General features: G+C 36.5%; 1 long non-coding RNA gene across 1 annotated transcript in view; it reads right to left on the bottom strand.

Annotated features, from left to right (window-relative positions):
* LOC136792035 (uncharacterized) overlaps window positions 1-18,198 on the bottom strand; it is a 329,449-nt gene extending 311,251 nt beyond the window's left edge. The window contains exon 1 of the long non-coding RNA XR_010835149.1: window positions 18,059-18,198. This is a non-coding gene — a long non-coding RNA (uncharacterized lncRNA). The remainder of the gene's footprint in view (window positions 1-18,058) is intronic.
* Window positions 18,199-20,512: the final 2,314 nt, after the last annotated feature.

Here is a 20,512-nt window from a genome sequence, read left to right on the forward strand (position 1 = left end):
GGTAATAACACTCAAAGTGCTGAAGTGCAGTAAAACAGCAGCGCTTTCCTGGGATGGTGGCCGTTGTACCAGTACACACCTGTGAAGAGGGCGCTAAATCTATCCTCGCATTCATTATAACAGAGGGAGGAAAAAAACACGAATAATGTAAAGTACAAACGGAAATAGCAGACAGCAGAGAGTGACATTTGCATGGTCCCAGTCAGCTTGTTAGCTGAAGTGGGTTTTAATTAGCTATTTTCCAGCAAGCAAATGAGCAAATTAGTGGCAGCCATAAACAAAAAGAGACAATCAGGCCCAAAGAAAAGGAAAAATGATCAGGGTGCCTTTGCAGGAGGTGGGGAGGGAAGGGCAAGGAATTACAAAGGTTTTACTGAAAACTGTTCTCAATCATAGAATTTAAGAATGTTTTCTCTTGAATTCACCTTAGGGATTACCCAGTCCTCCCTTCTTTTACAGGTGAGGAGACTGAGGTCCATAGAAGCTAGCTGACTTGTGCAAGGTTACACCTCTGAAAATAGCTCTCAAAAACAAAACCAAACAAAAAGGGGGCATCTTCCAAGTCTAGGTTTTCCCAACATCTGCTTTTGAAATACTGTGAGTGGATCAGCCTCTTAGGAACACAGAGAAGTGTAAAGCCATGTGGAAAATTTGCATAGTAATCAAGGAATACAACTGGTTATAACTGTAGGTTCAACAATGCTGAGATATAAAACAAAATAAGAAAGAGTATTAGAAACAGAATAACAGAAATAGCTTCCTTTAGTCAAAAGCACCTTTTGAAAAAGTATTGTTCTGAACAAATGCTCATCACATAGTCAGTGAGTGCTCATTACGTTCTAGGCACAGTATGAAGTGCTGAGGATGCCGCTTTTACTGTACGGTAGGACGTGCGGACAGATTTTACGAACAGTGGGATGCAAAGTCTGATGCGGCACATCAGAGATACTGCTAAGCTTAACATGGGGAGTCATGAGGACCATTTGAGAGGAAGGGCCATCGAACCAGGACCTGAAGGATGCCCAGCGGGATGCCAGCTTCCTCATAACTCCACAGTAAGCAAGCACCTAGGCATTTAGGGTAGCCACCTCTGTAAAAAGAACCATTTGTCTCGCTGGACTAGATAAGAAAAGGACTCCAAAATGCATAAACAAAGAAATGCATTATACAGTTTTTATCGTACAATTTCATCTGATTCTCAGTCTAAAATATGCTGTTAAGAAAGCATCAAATGATTGGGAAATAGGGGAAAACTTGAGGTGGGGAATCATAGAAGTCAGTGGGCTTATTCCCTTATGTCATAAATTCACTTGCTATATTAAGATTTAAATGTATTGAAGCATGATATAACCCAAGAGAAATACAATTGAAAATATAACAGGCAGGACAAAAGACTGAAGCAAACATTACCACAAACATTTGCCACTGCTATAGATAATAAACTCAGGGACAGTTTATATGAAAGAGAGTAGGAAACTGGAGGCTGTATTTATCAGGAGGCATCGACCTCATAATCATTACAGCAGTTACAGAATCACTATTATTGGGAGATATTTCATAGAGCAGAAAATTGGTCCTCTATCTTGACTTCACTATCCAAAGAATGACTTCAAATATGAGATACACAAAAGGATAGATAGACACAGAAAAATGAAGAGTATGTGTCCGTCCTCTCTCAATCACACAGTTAAATGAGATGTATATGCAGTACCATTAATTTTTCATTCGTCCAACATTTACTGAGCTCCTACGATATGCAAGCATTAGATTAGACACTGGTTATACAGATATGAATAACTCTAAAGGTCATTCAACATGTCTATTTCCTTTCCCACCAGTCAGATATTTAAACAGTGAAAGACAATTATGTTTTCTGATCCCTCTTCTCTTATGCCTAACAACCATATTTACTTCATTGTTTTCCATGTAATATTTCCAACTGCCTTCAACCTCCTTCCTCCTCTAGAATTTAGATTGTTTCTATCCTTCGAAAAGCATGATATTCAAAACATCATTGTCTGTTTATTACAGACTTAAACATAATTATCACCTCCTTTGGTCTAGATATTGCTTCATTAATCTAACCCAAAATCACATCTGCATTTTCAGCAGCTACACACAGTGTTAACTATCTTTAATTTTACTATTAACCAATAGCTCTAAAATATTATCACATAATGATAATATCGGATCTTAATCCATCAATATAAAACCTTGTTAGATTTTATCTGTTTTTCAGCCTATTAAAAATTACGTGGGGCTTCCCTGGTAGCGCAGTGGTTGAGAATCCGCCTGCCGATGCAGGGGACACGGATTCATGCCCCGGTACGGGAAGATCCCATGTGCCATGGAGCGGCTGGGCCCTTGAGCCATGGCCTCTGAGCCTGCGCGTCCGGAGCCTGTGCTCCGCAACGGGAGAGGCCACGATAGTGAGAGGCCCGCGTACCGCATAAAAAAAAAAAAAAAAAAAAAAAAAAAAAATTACATGGATCCCAATTCTATTATCTAACATAACTACATCTCCCTCTGCACCAGTACCATGTCATCTCCAAATCTGTTAAGAAAATTTCTACATTTTTATTCAATTATTTATGAAATTATGAAAGATAAGGCAAAAATACATTCACAGGGTATCATTAGAAACATCCCTTCTGACATAAAACCAATTAACAACAATTATTGTTAACGGCTTATGAAATGATTTTCGTATCTTAGAATCTGGATTTAAGGAAAGGTAGTTTATTTGGGAAGTTTCCTCAGAGAGTGCTGGTGGAGGAGAGTGGGAAGTGAAGCAGGGAAGCGGATACAGGACTCTTTGTGGAGGGATGAGAAAACTGGGGTACAGAGCCATGGACTATCATCTCTCACTGACTTAGGGCTGTTGACAAGGCGCGGACTCCCTGGCCTATACATGGGCCAAGCACACTGCTGGGGACCAATAAGTCCTCAGGCAGAAAGTGGCAGGTGCTTGCAGTAATGGGCTATCAAAATGCTGAGTGCTGAGGGGATATGGACAGGGCATGAACATCTGCTACACTGAAAGCTCATCCAGTAAGATTGCATGAGACTTCTTTTCAAAAGTGTCCCTCAAATTGAGATACATAGTACCAAACCCATCACCCACACTCATTGATTCCTTTAAATTTTTTGATCATTCTTTGTTTCCTAATGTTGCGGACACAATCCTTATTGTCTGACACTCTCTAACTTGAGTAACCTTGTCCAAAAATGATATTCGTCTTAAAACATATTTAATAAGTCAATTTGAACCCTAGTGATTTTTGCTTAAGTATTTCCTACCAATCTTTTAATAGTGTCTGTATAATATTCTGGAGAACTGACACAGGCTAATCAATCACAAACCCATAGAATACTTTTTTCGTCGTTTCTTTCTTACTTTTTATAAATCGTGCATCCCCATTATTAAATATTTCTTCGGATCTTGAAAGTTTTTAAGATTCCAAAGCCTTTTTATTTGCAAGATTATGGCAGATTAGAAATCTCCCCGTGCCAGATAAAAGAAACTAGAATTTCTGTGGAAATAAGCATAACATTCTTATAAATGCACAGCTGAATTTATAGGAAATTTAGTGGTTAGGAGACTTGAGTTTTAATAGTATGTGGTGGTAAATTTGAGTTCATACAAATTGGTGACTTGAAAATACCCCCTGTTCCCAACTGAAAAAGGCTGAATCTTCCCAAGGCTATACCCTTGCTCAAGACTTTGGCTGGAGAAAACTTCTCCTGTTAACAAAAAAAGATAAAAAGACACTGTTCTGTCTCATCATCAAATCCAAGTAAGATAAAACAGTCTCCCCTAGTAATTTGAGCCAAGCAAGTTTGGGGCTAAAATATACACTATGACCCCCCAAAACCTTAAGTCAGTGAAACTACATTATATTGATACTGTAATGGTAGATAAAGGCCATCATACATTTGTCAAAACCCATAGAATGTACAACACCAGGAGTGGATCCTAATGCAAACGATGGACTTTGGGTGATAATGATGTGTAGACACAGGTTTACTGATTGTAACAAATGAACTGCTCTTGTGAGGGATTTTGATAGTGAAGGAGGCTGTGCATGTGTGTGGGCAGTGTATGTACAAAATCTCTGTACATTATGTTCATTTTTGCTGTGAACCTAAAACTGCTCAAATTAACAAACTCTATTTTAAAAAATAAGGAATAAAGCCATAATCATTAAATACATTGATTTAAAATGTAAAAAACTACCTATACCAAAAAGATTAAAAATTGAAGTCTGGATAATTTTTTTTGTTGCTTCAATCAATCAATGAAAGATAAAATTCCAAATTTCATATAAACTATTCTAAGGAATAAGAAAACTTAAAAATAAATCCATCTTAATTCATTATGAAGTTATCATATCCTGATACTGAAAATAGAATCAAAGAGAAAAGAAAATTACCAGCTAATTTCCCTTTTGAATACAGATGAAAAATCTAACGTATAGAAACAGCCACCACAACATCATGGCCCAATTGGATTTATACCAAGAAGGCAAGTATTCATTAAAATTTGAATATCTATCCATTTTTACTGTTAAAATGAGAAAAAATAACATCTCAATAGGTATAGGAAAAGCAAGTCTAATATCCTAAGATGTCTTGTGATTGGAAAGAAAGTCTTAGCAAACCGAAAATAGGAGAAACATCCATAATCTCATATCTATCAAAAAAAAAAAAAAAAACCCGCAATGGACAATATGTTTAAAGGTTAAAATTTAGAAATGAAAATGAGAAATGAACATTATACCCAGTTCAAAATGGTTTTTAAAATCATAAGAATTGCAAAGAAGTAAAAAATATATCACTTTGGCTGATATATTTTGCTTAGTTCAAAAATTCAAAAGAATCTAATGTGTTGGAATTAAAGAGCTCCGCAATGCCATGCGATCAATATATAAAATAAGAAAAATCACATTTCTATAATATATATCAACAAAGAACAGAGAATGTAATCAAAGGTCATCAGCAGCCATTCAGCAATCCCAGTGAAATAATCCCTGAAAGGACTAGGATACAGTGTTTCTGAACCATGGATTTGTACTCCTTTTACACAGTTATGTACTTTTGTACCCTCTTTACCTATCCTACACTTCCTTTCTTTTCCACATGTCTTTAATGGCCTTTTCAGTTAGTTCTTTTAAGAACTGCCTACTGCTAGGCATCCCTTAATATTACACCATCAACTCAAAGCACCAAAACTACATTTTTGTTGCTTTTCTCCTTGCTAACCAAATCTTTCTATTGCCTTCAGTTATTTTTCAAGTTTCATATGGTATTCTAGCTTCTCTGAAGCTTTACAGTATGGTTTCATTCTCTTACATTTGTCTTGGGTCTGTTTCTTTCTTCTTATTATTGTTTTCTATCTTTTTGAAATTTGGACTAGCTAGTGAGCTCTTTGCTATCTGCTTCAGTTTCTTTAAGGTACCAATCACCATTCTTCTAAATTAGAAAGATTTGCATAGTTGGCACTGTATTATTTCAGGGCTTTGCAAGATGTGTGAGTATTCTCTTTTAGAGTCTCATGCTGTGAATCTGCCCTAGTTTCCCCAAGTTAATCTTGCTGCCTGTATCAGTTAGGATGGTCAAGCTTAGGCTGTGTTGACAATTCTAAAATCACAATGGTTTATGACAAGTTAAATCTCTTGTTCCCATTCCATGTCATCTGTGGGTCAGCTATGGCTCAGCTTCATGTTATCATTATTCCATATCCCAGGCTGATGGACCTGCCTCTATCTATAACATTGCCTGTCTCAAGGGAAAAAAGAAAAGAGACATGTTATTCTTACAGTTTCTGTTCTAAAGTGACATATGACACACTTTTACCACTTTTCTTTGGCCAAGACATTCATGCACATGGCCACCCCTAATTTGAACAGGATAGAGTTGCATAATGCCCTGGTAGGAAGGATCATGAGTCATAAAATCTACCACAATCCGTCCTCCCAGTCACCAAATACTGAGTTCAGCACCACCAGATGGACAGGTCCTTTTACTTTTTCCTTTTAGTACTGTAACAATACTGTTCCATTGTCTTTTGGCTTTTGTAGCCTCCAGTGATAAGTCAGCTGTCTTTCTTATCTTTGTTCCTTTTTGTCTTTTTCTCTGGCTACTTTTACAATTTTCTTTTCATTATAAGTTTTCAGCAATTTAATTATGATGTGCCTTGGTGTGTTTTTCTTAGTTTCCTCTACTTTGCGTACAATGAATTTTTTAAGTCTGTACATTTCTAATTTTTATCACATTTGGAAACATTTTGGTCATTATTCCTTCAAATATGTTTCTTTCCCCCTCTTCCTTTCTTTTTCTTTTAATCTCTAGGATACCAATTACACATATGTTAGATTGCCTGAGAGTTTCCCAGATCACGGGTGCTCTATTCTTTTTTTTTCATTCTTTCCCCCACCCCACTTTCTACTTCATTTGGAAAAATTTTATTGCGTTTTCAAGGTCACTGATTTTTTTTCCTGCAAGGTCTAATCTGACATTATCCAAACCAGTGTATTTTTTCATTCTATGTATTTTACTTTTAATTTTTAGAAGTTTCATTTAAGTCCTTTTATATCTTCTACATTTCTCATCATGTTCATGCTCTCCTCAATCTCAACCTTAATGAGTGAATATGGAGCATATTTATAATAGTTATTTTTAACATTCTTGTCTGTTAATCTGATCATTTCTATTACTTATGAGTCTGAATTACTGATTGTTTTTTTTAATGGGTAATATTTTCCTAAATCTTTGTATGCCTTTCAATTTTCTTTTGTATGTAGGACATTGAATTTTATGTTGTGGAGTGGATTTTGTTGTATTCCTTGAAATGGTGTTGACCTCTTTGTCTGGGATGCAGTTAGATTACCTGGTCTTACTTTGTTTCTGTATAGGATTGCTTTGAAGCTTTGTTAGGTTAGGTCCAGAGTGGCCTTTATTCTAGAGATAATTTGACCCTACAACTAAGATAATTTTCTTCTAAGTATTTTACCCAGTGCCTCATTTATTATGAAACTTCATGAATCTGACACAAACAGAATCTACTCTCAGCCCATGGTTAGCTTCAGGAATTGTTCAGCCTACTTATTTCCAGTGGTTCTTTTGCCAGCTTTGGATAGTTTATTCTCATGCATGAGCAGATTGGTACTCTGCCAAAGACTCAAGGGGACATCTCTGCAGATCTTTCAAGCTCTGTCTTTGTGGAGCTTCCTTTGCTCCAATATTTTGGCCTCCCTACATTCCAATCAATGTCTCTAAAACTCAGTGAGATTCCATGGCTTTAATCTGCTTCCTCTGTCCCTGCACAGCAGAGAGTATACAGGCTCTAGGTGGTAAACTGGGGCAGTCATACAGCTTACATTGTAATCAGGGAAATAATCATGTGCTATCTGCCATGTAATGTCTGATAACAATTGCTTTATATATGCTATCTGGTTTCTTAGTTGGTTAGGGTGAGAAAGCAAATCTGGTCCTGTTACTCCCTCATAGTCATATCCAGAATTTTCTTACTTTTCATTTAGTAGAAGAATGACTTTAACTATACAGGCTGTCACTGTGCTTGTGGTTGCTGTGTTTTATTTGAGAACGCTGATGAGCAAGAGGGGCATTAAGTATTACCCCACAGTGTGGGGCTAGCATATGTGAAACATAGTTTATATATACTGTCCATCTTGAATAATGAACTGATACTTATTAGTTAGGGAAATATTTTCAGGCCTCAAAAATGAGAAGTTATATTTGCTTGAGATGTTAATATGAATATTCCCATGTGCAGAACTCAATCCAACATAGTGGGTTTTGAATGCCATTCAAATTTTTGTGGGGAAGAAAAGATATGTAAGGATAGGGAGTTTACACATACCAAGCAAAACTTGACTTTTAAAAATAAGATATAAAGGCATGTAAACACTTTGGCCATATTTTGATAACTGTCCCTAGGTGAATTTAAAAATGTACTGTTTAAATATTTGTCATGACCAAAACTTGGATAATTTTATCAAAAAATTTCGTTGAAAAAACCTTCCCAAAATTGCTGGCTCTGTGAAACATTTGAAATGTTCATTTACAGATGCCAACTATTTCTCTACATACCAGTGGTCTCAGAGAATATAAGCCTATTTATGGCAGACAATTTTAGAATTTTCCTTGCATATGTATTAGTTTTCATGTAGACCAAACAAAAATAATAGAAAGCAAAGGGAAAGTAGATTTAGTATGTATCAGGACCCATTGTCAATCATGTCCTATATTTATTTTTTTGTTTGTTTTGTCATCAGATATACTTTGGTGTGAAACTTTTTAATGGGTAATGACTCTTCAACCATGTTATACTTTGATAGATTCTGGGCTTCTTTTGTAAAATGTATCCTAAATTTAAAACATACAACAAAAAAGCCTCTTGTTCATAAAACAACCAAGACAGATTTTTATCAGTTATATAAAATAGAGTCAAAATGTTAGTATTTGCTTATATATTCCTAAATAGATATTAAAGAATGACACCAATGACACCAGGCTTCCCTGGTGGTGCAGTGGTTGAGAGTCTGCCTGCCGATGCAGGGGACATGGGTTCATGCCCTTGTCCAGGAGGATCCCACATGCTGTGGAGTGGCTGGGCCCATAAGCTGTGGCCGCTGGGCCTGCATGTCCGGAGCCTGTGCTCCACAACGGGAGAGGCCACAACAGTGAGAGGCCCGTGAACCGCAAAAAAAAAAAAAAGAATGATATCACCAACACCAAAATGTTTGGACAACATGAACCTCAATTAAAATTCACTTTTCTTCTGATGAACTGTGCAGATTTCAACAAAACCTTCACCCCCAGCATATAACTAAAGCAATCATAGTATTTGAAGGTGCTGGCATGTTTTAGTTTTATTCTGATTTTTTTTATTACTACTCAGGAAGAATAGTATGCCAGATTCAAATATATGAATATACTATTTTAAATTGTCTGTCTTTGAAATCTTAACTGCTTTTTTGTAGTTTTGAAATTAATATGCATGCTTCTGTAATTAACTTGATATATTTACAATCTTTTAAAATTTTTCTTTCAAATGTCACTGTCATTCTGTATCTAAAATATCATAGTTTTTTCTTTCTCACAGGATAAAGATATCTTCAATTGATTTTACGTATTTTTTTAAATTGAAGAAAGTCATTTATGTCAAAAGAGCAAAATGCATGTAATATTTATTATATCCAGCATTAATATCTCCTTTGCCATTATGTGCTGTTACATAATGACATAATGGAGGGATTATTTTCATAACTGATATTATATGTCCTACCTAAAGGCCGTAAGATTTCTCTTATGGCTCCAAAGATATTCCTGCTACCTGTTACTCTATTAGGCATTGTAATTATGTAATTCTATGTTCTTTAAAGACTATCTCAGGCACCCCATAGATTAAAATGGTTCCTCTGAAGCAGTTACCAGATCTGTTCCATAATTACATAATTAAGTTCATGTAGTAAAAATCTTAACCCTCTTAAAAAATAAACAGTCTACACTGGAGCAACAGATGACTTTGATTGCAAACTGGAAGTGGAAAGAAAGCAGTAATATATCCAATGTCAAAAGTAAAAGTCTCTCAATACTAATTTTTATATTGAGATCTCATCCCTCAAAGGAAAGCTCAAGGGAGTTGGATCTGGCCTCTCAATTGTCTAGAACTGGCTGATGGTTTCATTAGCAGCATTTCAAGAGAATTTCTTCTCCATAAACTTGTCAATCCACCTTCCTCAGAAATATTCATAAACTCAGTATAGTTAGGGGGCTACTGAAAAGATAAACAGTGACTATAAAATATTAAATAAAATGAATGTTCTTCATATTGTCATTTAGTGTACTTTAAGTCAATTAAATTCTGCTACATCCTATGTAGCTCTAGTGTATAAACTTAAATTCCAATTACTTATATGCATTTGCAAGGTAGAAATAAACCAAATTAAATAACAAAATGAAATCTGGAGTTAGTACCTGTCCCCAAACTCACAAAGATAATACTTTTTAAAAACACCATTGGCACAGAAACACATAGACATTATGTTACTAAATTACCCAAATACAAAATCAATGTATGTGAAATATATCAACACTGCCCTCGGATATTGGCCCCCCCCATACTATATGAGACAGAAACAAAGATCCATCAATCTATGGGGGAATAGACATTCAAGGCAAAAAGTCATTTAACCCTTAATTTGTCCTTTCAAAACACCCTATCTTTTAGACTTCACAAATCCCCATATCACCTCAACCCTTGACTTGCATACTGTACCAAACTGATTCTTAATGGCCATTTTACCAGGTCTCTTTTAATTCTCTCTACCACCAACCCCATGTTAAATTTTACATCCTGTTCATTTCTTAATTGCTTCTCACCTCTCCATTCTCCTCATCAGTTAATTTGGAATGTTGTCTTCTATGACTGTATTTCCACTTTGAAAAAAGCTATCAGTGACAGCTCCAATGTTTAGTGGCTGCTAATTTTTAAACAAGGAGTATTTCAAACCAAAGAGCTTGTGTTTCGTCTGTATTAATTCATTGTATTGGTTTTCTACTGTTACACAACAAACCATCCTAAAGGTTAGAGAGGCTTAAAACCGTGATTTATGATTATCCCTCACGGTTTATACCAGGCTGATGGAAACTTAAACAGCTACAACACCTTTGGAAAGAAACTTTTACAATATGTTCACTTCTTGACCCAGTCATACTACTTTTTGGAATTGAGATAATTCAGAAAATACACTGAACTACAGAAAAATCTTTTTACACAAAGATGTTTATCCAAAGATTATTTTATGGATGAGGGAACTAAGATTTGAAGAAGCTGAATCACTTCCTTGAGTTTGCAAAAACAGAGGAATAAGAATTTGAACTCTCACACTCTGTCTTCACATTCCTGCATTCATGACCTTCTTATACCACTTTTGATGAACAGCTTTAGCTTAAAAAAAATTCACACACACACCATTTCAGAGAGAATACAAATGCAACTAGTTTACCAAATAAAATATGCAGGAAGCAGCAAGACTGGAAGAATATAAACTAAAATACTGATAACAGTTGCCTTTAAGTGGTGATACTCTGGGTTGTTTTCCCTTCTCCTTTATATGTTTTTAAGATGTTCTAAAATAAAAAAGATTTTTTTTAGTCCCATAGGGGAAAAGAGGATTTTTTTAAATCCTGAGCTGCTATTCCTTTTTGTGCAGATAAGGACCCCAGCTAGGTGCATATCTATCACAAATAACCTGGGGATGTAGAATTTTAACACAAGCTAGTAAAGCTGGAATTAAGAAAGGAACCTGGGAAGATCCTTAAAAGTTAGAAAGACAAATGCCGCCTTTCACTTGATAAGTGGTAAGCATGGAAAACATTCTTTCCAGAATGAAGATTATTTAAATAAAGGTGTCTGGCAGAAGAAAGGCTCCAGGGGCTTTGTCAGCGGCCAAAGAGCAGGGGACCATGGAGTTCCTGGAGTTCTGCTGAGTCAGATTTACCAATGCCTCGAAAGAACAGAGACAGCAGAAGCTTTTCTGATATAAGTTGCAGATTATGGATGAGGTATGCAACTGGATCTAGGTTTCTTGTTAATCGTGATTGATTGATTGATTGATTAACTCTTGCACTAAGCTTTACATAGATTCAACAATATAATAATTGAATAAAATATTTCTGTTCACTCTTTTATTAAAAATTAATTTTTTATGGGCTTCCCTGGTGGCGCAGTGGTTGAGAGTCCGCCTGCCGATGCAGGGGACGCGGGTTCACGCCCCGGTTCAGGAAGATCCCACGTGCCGCAGAGCGGCTGGGCCCGTGAGCCATGGCCACTGAGCCTGCGCGTCCGGAGCCTGCGCTCCGCAACGGGAGAGGCCGCAACAGTGAGAGGCCCGCGTACCACAAAAAAAAATAATAATAATAAAGAAAAAATTAATTTTGTAAACGATGATATATTGAATGGAAAGCAGGCACATCCTTATTTTCTCCCTGAGTACATCTGACCTTTTCAGTCTCCAAGACCCCAGCCTTGTGGTAGTTTATCTGAACAACTGACAACGTAATATACGTAGATCTGTGGTTATTAGCCTTACAAACCCAAATCTCTGTTGGCAGCAAATATCACAGAACTGTAAGTAACACAATGATTCAAGAGGTTCTTTTCACTGTCCATCCCTGTATTTGCATTTCCTTCTTTAGTGACTAAAAAGGGCAGCAACAAGGGGAAAATGTAACTTAAAAACAAATAAACAGGAGCTCATCCCAATTAGATTTCCCCTTTCTTTTCAAATAAATTTTTGAAACAAAACCAAAAGAAAACCCTAGCCTTGTAGCATTTCAGTAATTTACTAAGTTCTAAGGTAACTGACATTTTTTTTTCAAAAAAGAGCTTCACATAAACTTAATTTAATTGACTAATTATAGCGGGGAAAATGTGAGAAATTATACACATATCCAAAAAAGTCCCCATCAAAGGAACAGAAAAAGAGTAAATAGCCCACTGACTGCATTTCTTCTGGCTTGTCCCTTTAATCTTCTATTTCTTTTGTGAATTGCTATTTAACTTGATTCTCATTTGTTTCCTTCAAGAATTTGGAAATGCAGGTCTAAAACCTTTAGTCTATATAGAAATATGGTACATTCTATGCTGTGCCATAATATGACACACTCACAAAAACACAGAACCAGCTTAACATGCTTCTACACTGACTTCTCATACAATCAATAAAGCTTATAAAGCCTCTTTTCTGGTCTTTGTTTCATCCAGACCAACGTTGCTATACAGATAACTCCTAAAAAGTCAGAAAGCTTGACCATTTATTGAGTAAACAGCATTCTAACTACAGTGAGAATGTATTGATTGCTTACAGTTTACCCCTTATTTTACATAAATATTTTATTTAAAATATAATCTCCAAGTTAGTTCCGGTATGACTGGCTTCGTGCCTTCTTCAGGGACACAAAGGTTGCCTATAGTAGTTTCCCAGGCGTGTCCCTCTAGTATCTCTGGGGTTGGTGCCAAAACCTAATTAACATGGAGCAATTTGAATTTTAGACATGAAAGGAAATTGGACACCAATAAAATCTGTCTTGTAAAGACACTGTTGCTTCTCTGAGCTGAGGGAGTTTAATTATTGTTGCTTGTCTCAGAGTTTGCAGGGAGATTGTGATTATCCTTAGTAAATTACAGCAAATATCTTCCTTTCCATGAAGATGAGTCCCTTCACTATTCTCTTATTCATTATCCACTTCCAGCCCTTTTCCTCCTCTCCAACAAGGTCTCCCCACCCTTCAAAGTCAAGCTCAATTAATTCTTGACACTACTGTGGGCCTTTTTCATCATTCCATCCAAAACAGATGATTCTTTTTCTGAACTCTATGGCATTCAATATCCACACCGTCTGTTTGGGTTGAATTGTGTCCTCCAAAAAGATATGTTGAAATCCTAACTTCTGGTGCTTTTTAACGTGACCTTATTTTGAAATAGGGTCTTTGCAGATGTAATCAAGTTAAAATGAGGTAATTAAGTGGTTCCTCATCCAATAGGATCGGTGTCCTTATAAGGAGAGGAGAAGAGATGCACAGGGAGAATGGCATGTATAGACTGAGGCAGAAAATGGAGTGATGCATCTGCAAACCAAGAAGTGTCAAGGATTGCTGGCTCTAACCAGAAGCTAGAAGAGAGAGGCATGGAACTGACTCTCCCTCAGAGTCCCTCAGAAAGAACAAACATTCTGACACTCTGAATTCAGACTTCTAGTCTCCAGAACTATAAGAAAATAAATTTCTGTAATATCAAGCCATCAATTTTGGAGTCCCTTGTTATGGCAGCCCTAGGAACTTATTATATACCATCCACTTGCAACCCTTTCTTTCCATTTATTATACCTGGTTACCTATCTATGTCCATGCCTATATCCTTAACTTAAAAAAAAAAAAACTTCCTTAGAGAGAAACCATATCTTAATCTTTTATTCTTATACCGAGATTATCTCATATCTATGGTAGGGTTGCCAAATAAAATACATGACAGCTAGTTAACTGGGCATCCTGTATTTATATTTGCTAAATTGGGTGACTATAATTCATGTACAAAAGAGATGAAGAGTAAATACCTAAGGAAAAAATGGATGAATTCCTAGTTTATCAGTTTTATGAAAAGTTCTTTCTTAATATTTATAACAATCAATCATCAACAGGTACACTGAGAAACTTTAACCTTCCTTCTATTAAACTGGTGGCCCACACCTGAAATATTGATTAAGATATTATAAGGGTACATCAGAAGTAGAGAAGACCAAAAAATAACAATTATGATGGTCAGAAATATAAAGGCAGGTGCCATTGTGAAGACAGGAACTCAAGAGTTTCAGCCTCTGCCATTTGAAAAGTTGAGTTGAAAGATTCATTATCAAAATCTAGAATCATAACAGATACATTAGTGAAATGATTAGTTCACCAAATCTATAAAGACTAGGCTGAGAATGAAACTAATATTAAATGATTACTTTTCTATTTGTCATGCCTTTATGTACATTAATTCATTTCACCTATGTTAGGATGTAGGTATTATTACCCTTGTATTTCAGAAATAAGAGAACTAAGGTTTGGAGGGCAGAGTCAGAATTCAAACCCAAGATCCAAGACCTATGCTCATTCCACACTCCCAGATTGCTCCTCTAAACCTTTCTTCCCTGAGCAGTGCAAATTAGAAACAATTAAAGGAAGCACATATTTACTAAGTAGATAATACATATTAAAAACCCGTTGATGCAGAGAGCAGCCTGGCAGCAAATATAAAGTGATGCAAAATTTATGGATAAATTTATGAGTTAGAAAGCCATTAGAGGAAGAGGATTCACACAGAACTCACCTTTAAAATTGACATCAGAAGCTACTAGAACTTCTAGAACACCTAGCTAAATTGACATGGGGTCCATTTCAGGATGACCTTATCCATACTCCTGTGCAAATGATCGACTTAATACAAGCCCATTTACTTCATTACCATTTAGCATTTTGGGGAGCTATAAAAGCTGAATAGTGGATTGTGAAGAGCACTGTACTTATAATGATGGAATCTCAGCCTGCTTCATTCTGTTACTTATTAGATGTGTGACAACAGAATTAAGTAACAAGCAATCTTGGCTCAGTTTCCTCCTTTGAAAATGATAGACTGCTTTCTAAATTCCTATCTAGTGAACACTTATACTATATGCTGCTTTTATTTCATAATTATATCAGTGTTTTTCAACTGTTGTTTCCCCCACATCTTAAACAAAATGCTTCTTTTCTTTATGTCTTTGTACTTCATTCATTTACTCTATAAACTGATCTCCTACTCTATGTCAGGCACTGTGAAGGCACTGGGATATAAGTGATAAACAAGAGAGACAAGATCCTTACTTTTATTAAGATTAAAAATTAAGATTAAGGGGGACTTCCCTAGCAGTTCAGTGGTTAAGACTTCACCTTCCAATGCAGGGGATGAGGGTTCAATCCCTGGTTGGGGCTAAGACCCCACATGCCTCAGGGCCAAAAAACCAAAACAAAAGACAGAAGCAATATTGTAACAAATTCAATAAAGACTTTAAAAATGGTCCACATCAAAAAAAAAATCTCAAAAAAATTAAGATTAAGAAAAAAAGGAATAATTAGAATGGTCAGAACTAGGCAGATGTCATTGTCAAGAGATCCTAAAATAACAAATAAATAATTACAATTTTAACAAATGTTTTGAAGGACAATTATAGAGTCATAAGAAACTATTTAACACTTTAACTTGGGTTAAGTCTCTAGGGTGAAGGAAAACTTCCCTGAGGAAATTAACATGTAAATTTAAACTTGAAGGGTGATAAGAATTTGGCAGATAAAGAGGTTGAGAAAGAGCATTCCTGATAGAAAGAACATCAAATATGAAGGCTCTGATTCAGGGAGGAGTTTGGTACTAAGAGGAAGCAAAAGAAGGTCAACACAATAAAGTGTAGTCAGGGCAAATACAACAGTTTAAGATGTGGCTGAACAGTCAGAAAGGGAGAACCTGGAAAGCAGAATGCAGTTTAAAAGTATAGAATGGACAAGGCTTACATGCTTATTAAAATATACTCTCTTTGAGGATACATTGGAGTTATCTAAACAGAGGAAGGTAGGGGGGCATTCTAGGCAGGGACGAAAACATGTAAAGCCATGAAGTTTAGTTGGGATAAAAATAAGCTATTTTAAATTCAAAAAGTCACGGTTACATTAAAGGATACAATCAACAGAGTGAAAGGCAACCCAGAGAATGGAAGAATATATTTTCATATCATATATCTGATAAAGGGTTAATATCCAGAATATGTAAAGAATTCTTAAAATTCAACAACAAAAAAACAAGTCTATTAAAAATGGGCAAAGGACTTAAATAGACATTTATCCAAAGAAGATAAACAAATGGTCAATAAGCACATGAAAGGACGCACAGCATCACTAATCATTAAGGAAAAGTAAATTGAAACAACAATGAGCTACAACCTCACATCTGTTATTTGGTTATTAAAAATAAATAAATAAATAAAACAGAAAATAAGCACTGGCGAGGATGTGAAGAAATTAGAACCCTTGTGCACTGTTGGTGAGAATGTATGATGGTGCAGCTGCTGTGGAAAACAGTATGGAGGTTCCTCAAAAAACATCATATGAATTATCATGTAATCCAGCACTTCTGGGTATATACCCTAAAGAATCCAAATCAGGGTCTCAAAGAGATATTTATGCACCCATGTTCATAGCAGCACTATTCACAATAGCCTAAAGGTGGAAGCAACCCAAGTGCCCATCAACAAATGAGTAAATAAACAAAAGGTGGTATGTACATACAATGGAATATTATTCAGCCTTTAAAAGGAAGGAAATCCTTCACTTCCCATGTTCCAAAATGGATGAACCTTGAGGACCTTATGTTAAGTGAAATAAGCCAGTCATAAAAAGACAAACATTGTATGATTTCACTTATAAGAGGTACCCAGAGAAGTCAAATTCATAGAGACAGACAATGGCATGGTGGGTGCCAGGGGCTGGAGGAGAAGGGAATGAGAAGTGGTTGTTTAATAGGTATAGAATTTCAGTTTTTCAAGATAAAAAACGTTCTGGAGTGTTGCTTATACAATAATGCGAATGTACTTAACATTAGTGAACTGTACACTTAGGAACTATTAAAATGGTAAATTAAAAACAGTACTCTTTTCTGTTTGGAATAGATTACAAAAAGGCATGAAGGAATAACACGAAAACTATTTTTTTCTGCCACCTTTTAGATTAGGCATTTTTATTTTCCATTTTGTCTCCACTATCAGCTTATTGTTTGTAGTTTTTTGTTGGTTGTGCTAGAGCAGGAGTCCCCAACCCCAGGCCATGGACTGGTAGCGGTAGCAGTCCATGGCCTAAGAACTGGGCCGTACAGCAGGGATGAGCAGCGGGAGAGCGAGCAAAGCTTCATGTGCTTCTCCCATCACTCACATTACCACCTGGACCATTCCCCTGCTCCACCTGTGGAAAAACTGTCTTCCATGAAACCGATCCCTGGTGCCAAAAAGGTTGGGGCCCACTGCCCTAGGGTTTACAATATATATCTTTAATGTAAAAGAGTCTATCTTTAAATGGTACACTGTTTCACATGTTGTGTAAAGAGGTTAGAACATTATACTCCAAAATCCTAAATTGTCATACATTTTAGTTTTGTGATATAAATACACAACACAGGGCTTCCCTGGTGGCGCAGTGGTTGAGAGCCCGCCTGCCGATGCAGGGGACGCGGGTTCGTGCCCCGGTCCGGGAAGATCCCACATGCCGCGGAGCAGCTGGGCCCGTGAGCCGTGGCCGCTGAGCCTGCGCGTCCGGAGCCTGTGCTCCGCAACGGGACAGGCCGCGACAGTGAGAGGCCCGCGTACCGCAAAAATAAATAAATAAATAAATAAATAAATAAATACACAACACATTGATAGTCCTCTTTTTGTGTAGAGAACAATTAAAACTAAGAAAAATTTACATTTACCTCAAATATGCCATTTCTTATACTCTTCATTTCTTTGTATAAATCCAGGTTTCTGTGTGATATTACATTTCTTTGCCCGAAGTCCTTTCTTGAAAATTTCTTGTAGTCTGCTACAATGAATTTTCTCATATTTTGCTCATCTGAAAAAAAAAGTGTGTATTTTTCCTTAATTTTTGAAATATATTTTCCCTAGGTTTCAAATTGCTGATTGAAAGTTTGTTTTTAATTTAGCATGTTAAAGATGTCACTCAATTGTCATCTAGATTCCATAGTTTTAAAAAGATAATTCTATAGTAATTCTTTTCTTTGCTCTGTATAAATGTTTCTTTTTTTCTCTGAGTACTTTCTCTTTCTCTTTGATTTTCAGCAGTTTGAATGAAAATTGCCTAGGAATGTTTTGAGGGAAGAGTGCTATTTAGCTGGGTGTTTTCTGAGCCCCCTGGATCTATAATTTTTGTGTCTTTCATTAATTTTGGAAAAGTCTTGGTCATTTCATCTTTAATCTTTCTTCTATCCTGTACACTTTCTCCTTTTCTTTATGGATTCTAATTATATGCATATCAGACCTTTTGATATGGTCCCACAGCTCTTGAAGCCTCTTGTTTCTTTGTTTTACTCTTTTTTCTTTTTGTGTTTTAGTTTGGGTAATTTCTATTGAAGTATCCTCAAGTTTGTTGTTTATTTCTTTAGTTTTATCAAATCTACGGATGAGTCCATCAAAGACATTCTTCATCCCTGTTACCATGTTTTTTGAAAATTCTCTAGCACTTCCATTTAATTTTTTTATGATTTCTGTCTCTGTGTTGTAATTCTCCATCTGTTCGTGCTGTTCACCTTTCCCACTCTTGCCTTTATAGTATTAATCATAAATATTTTAAATTCCCTATCTGATAGTTTCAACAATTGGGCATAACTTGAGCCTGGTTTTGTTAACTTCATCTCCTGATCAGCTGTTATTTTGGTTTTTGCTTTTGGTGTGTTGTTTTGTTTGAAAGAGAAACATCTTGTGTAGACTAAGCCAAACATCTCTTGTGTACAGATTTAGATAAATAGTACGTATTCCTCCAAATGGGCACACTGTTTCCTTTGCTAGGTCTCTAGCATGCTGTGAGTCAACCTAGTCAAGAATTGAGTTGCTTTGGGGATTTATTGTTGCTGTAGTTACTCCTAGTTCATGACAGGCTTCAAATTCCCTTAGTGTTATCTTATGCTTAGGGTAGGAGTTGATTCATCAGAGGGTTTTCCTCAGTGTTTGTTCTACCCACAGCTTCAGGTCTTTTATTTGCACTTGCATTTCAGAGAGGGTCTCTTCACATGTTATACCCCTCTCCCAGCTGTAGACCACTAATACTTGTTATTCAGTGCTTGGTAGCCAGGTGGTGGAAACAGGAGGATGTTTTCTGTTGTTCTGGTTCAGCTTCAGTCTTTGACAGAGGCTGTGTCACTGGGTCCCAGAGGTGAAGACTTCCTACTGTTCCTACCCCTCCAACCAGTAGCAGGAGATTTCTAATGATCTGAGCCCAGGGCATTTTCTTGCCCCACTAAGGGACAGAATATTTTGTTGTTGTTGTTCCCTTTTTCCAGCTGCAATGGGTTTTTAACTGTGGCCTGAAGGCAATAGAGCTTGGTACCCTTCTCACAGAAGCTGGAGGTTTTTGATCAGTAGGAAAAATAGGAAAGAAAGGCATTACATCTTCCTGCAATGATGCTGTTCCTCTCCGAAGGGCCTGCACTGCAAGAAAGGCTTGCCCCTCAGTCTTTCTCATGAGTACCCATGGAGAAGAGGATGCAAGTGTTTCTGAACGACCCTTATGTCTATGGTTCTCACAGTTTCCATACTCTCATGCTAACCACATTCAGCCTTTAGAACATATTAAACTTTTTAGCTAAAACCTTCTTGCACAGTAGAATGAAATCCAATTTCTGCTACAGGTAAGCAAGTGCTTGTTGCATTCCATTTCTATTTAGAAACACCAGTCTTACCTTATATTTTAAAATGTTTGTTTGCCCTGAGACCTAAGCTCTCTGATAGTTCAAGAAAAGTTGTGAATTTGACAATTAACTGCCTTTTTGTTGTGGTGAGAGTAAGAATGGTCTCTTTCCAGTATTCTGCATCCCAAGTGGGAGCCAGAAGTTCCCACGTCACTCTTAGTTATCAATGAATTTCTCTCCTTTTAGCAGTAAAACCTAAAAAAGAACTTGTCTATACTCACTTTCTTCAATTTATCTCTTCCCATTTTTATATTTTTCCCCTACCACATATGAAAGTTTATAAACTATAAGATTATCAGTGACCTACAAGTTACAAATCCCTGAGTTAATATTTAGTCCTCATCCTAATTAGCATATCAATAGTTCTTAACATAGCTAGCCTCTCCTGTCCCCTGAGATATTTTCTTATGTGCCTCCAGGATGTCACACTCTCTGGATTCATCTCCTCCCTTCATGGCTACC

Source organism: Kogia breviceps, chromosome 10 (genome assembly GCF_026419965.1).
Source record: "Kogia breviceps isolate mKogBre1 chromosome 10, mKogBre1 haplotype 1, whole genome shotgun sequence".
NCBI classification, from domain to species: Eukaryota; Metazoa; Chordata; class Mammalia; order Artiodactyla; family Physeteridae; genus Kogia; species Kogia breviceps.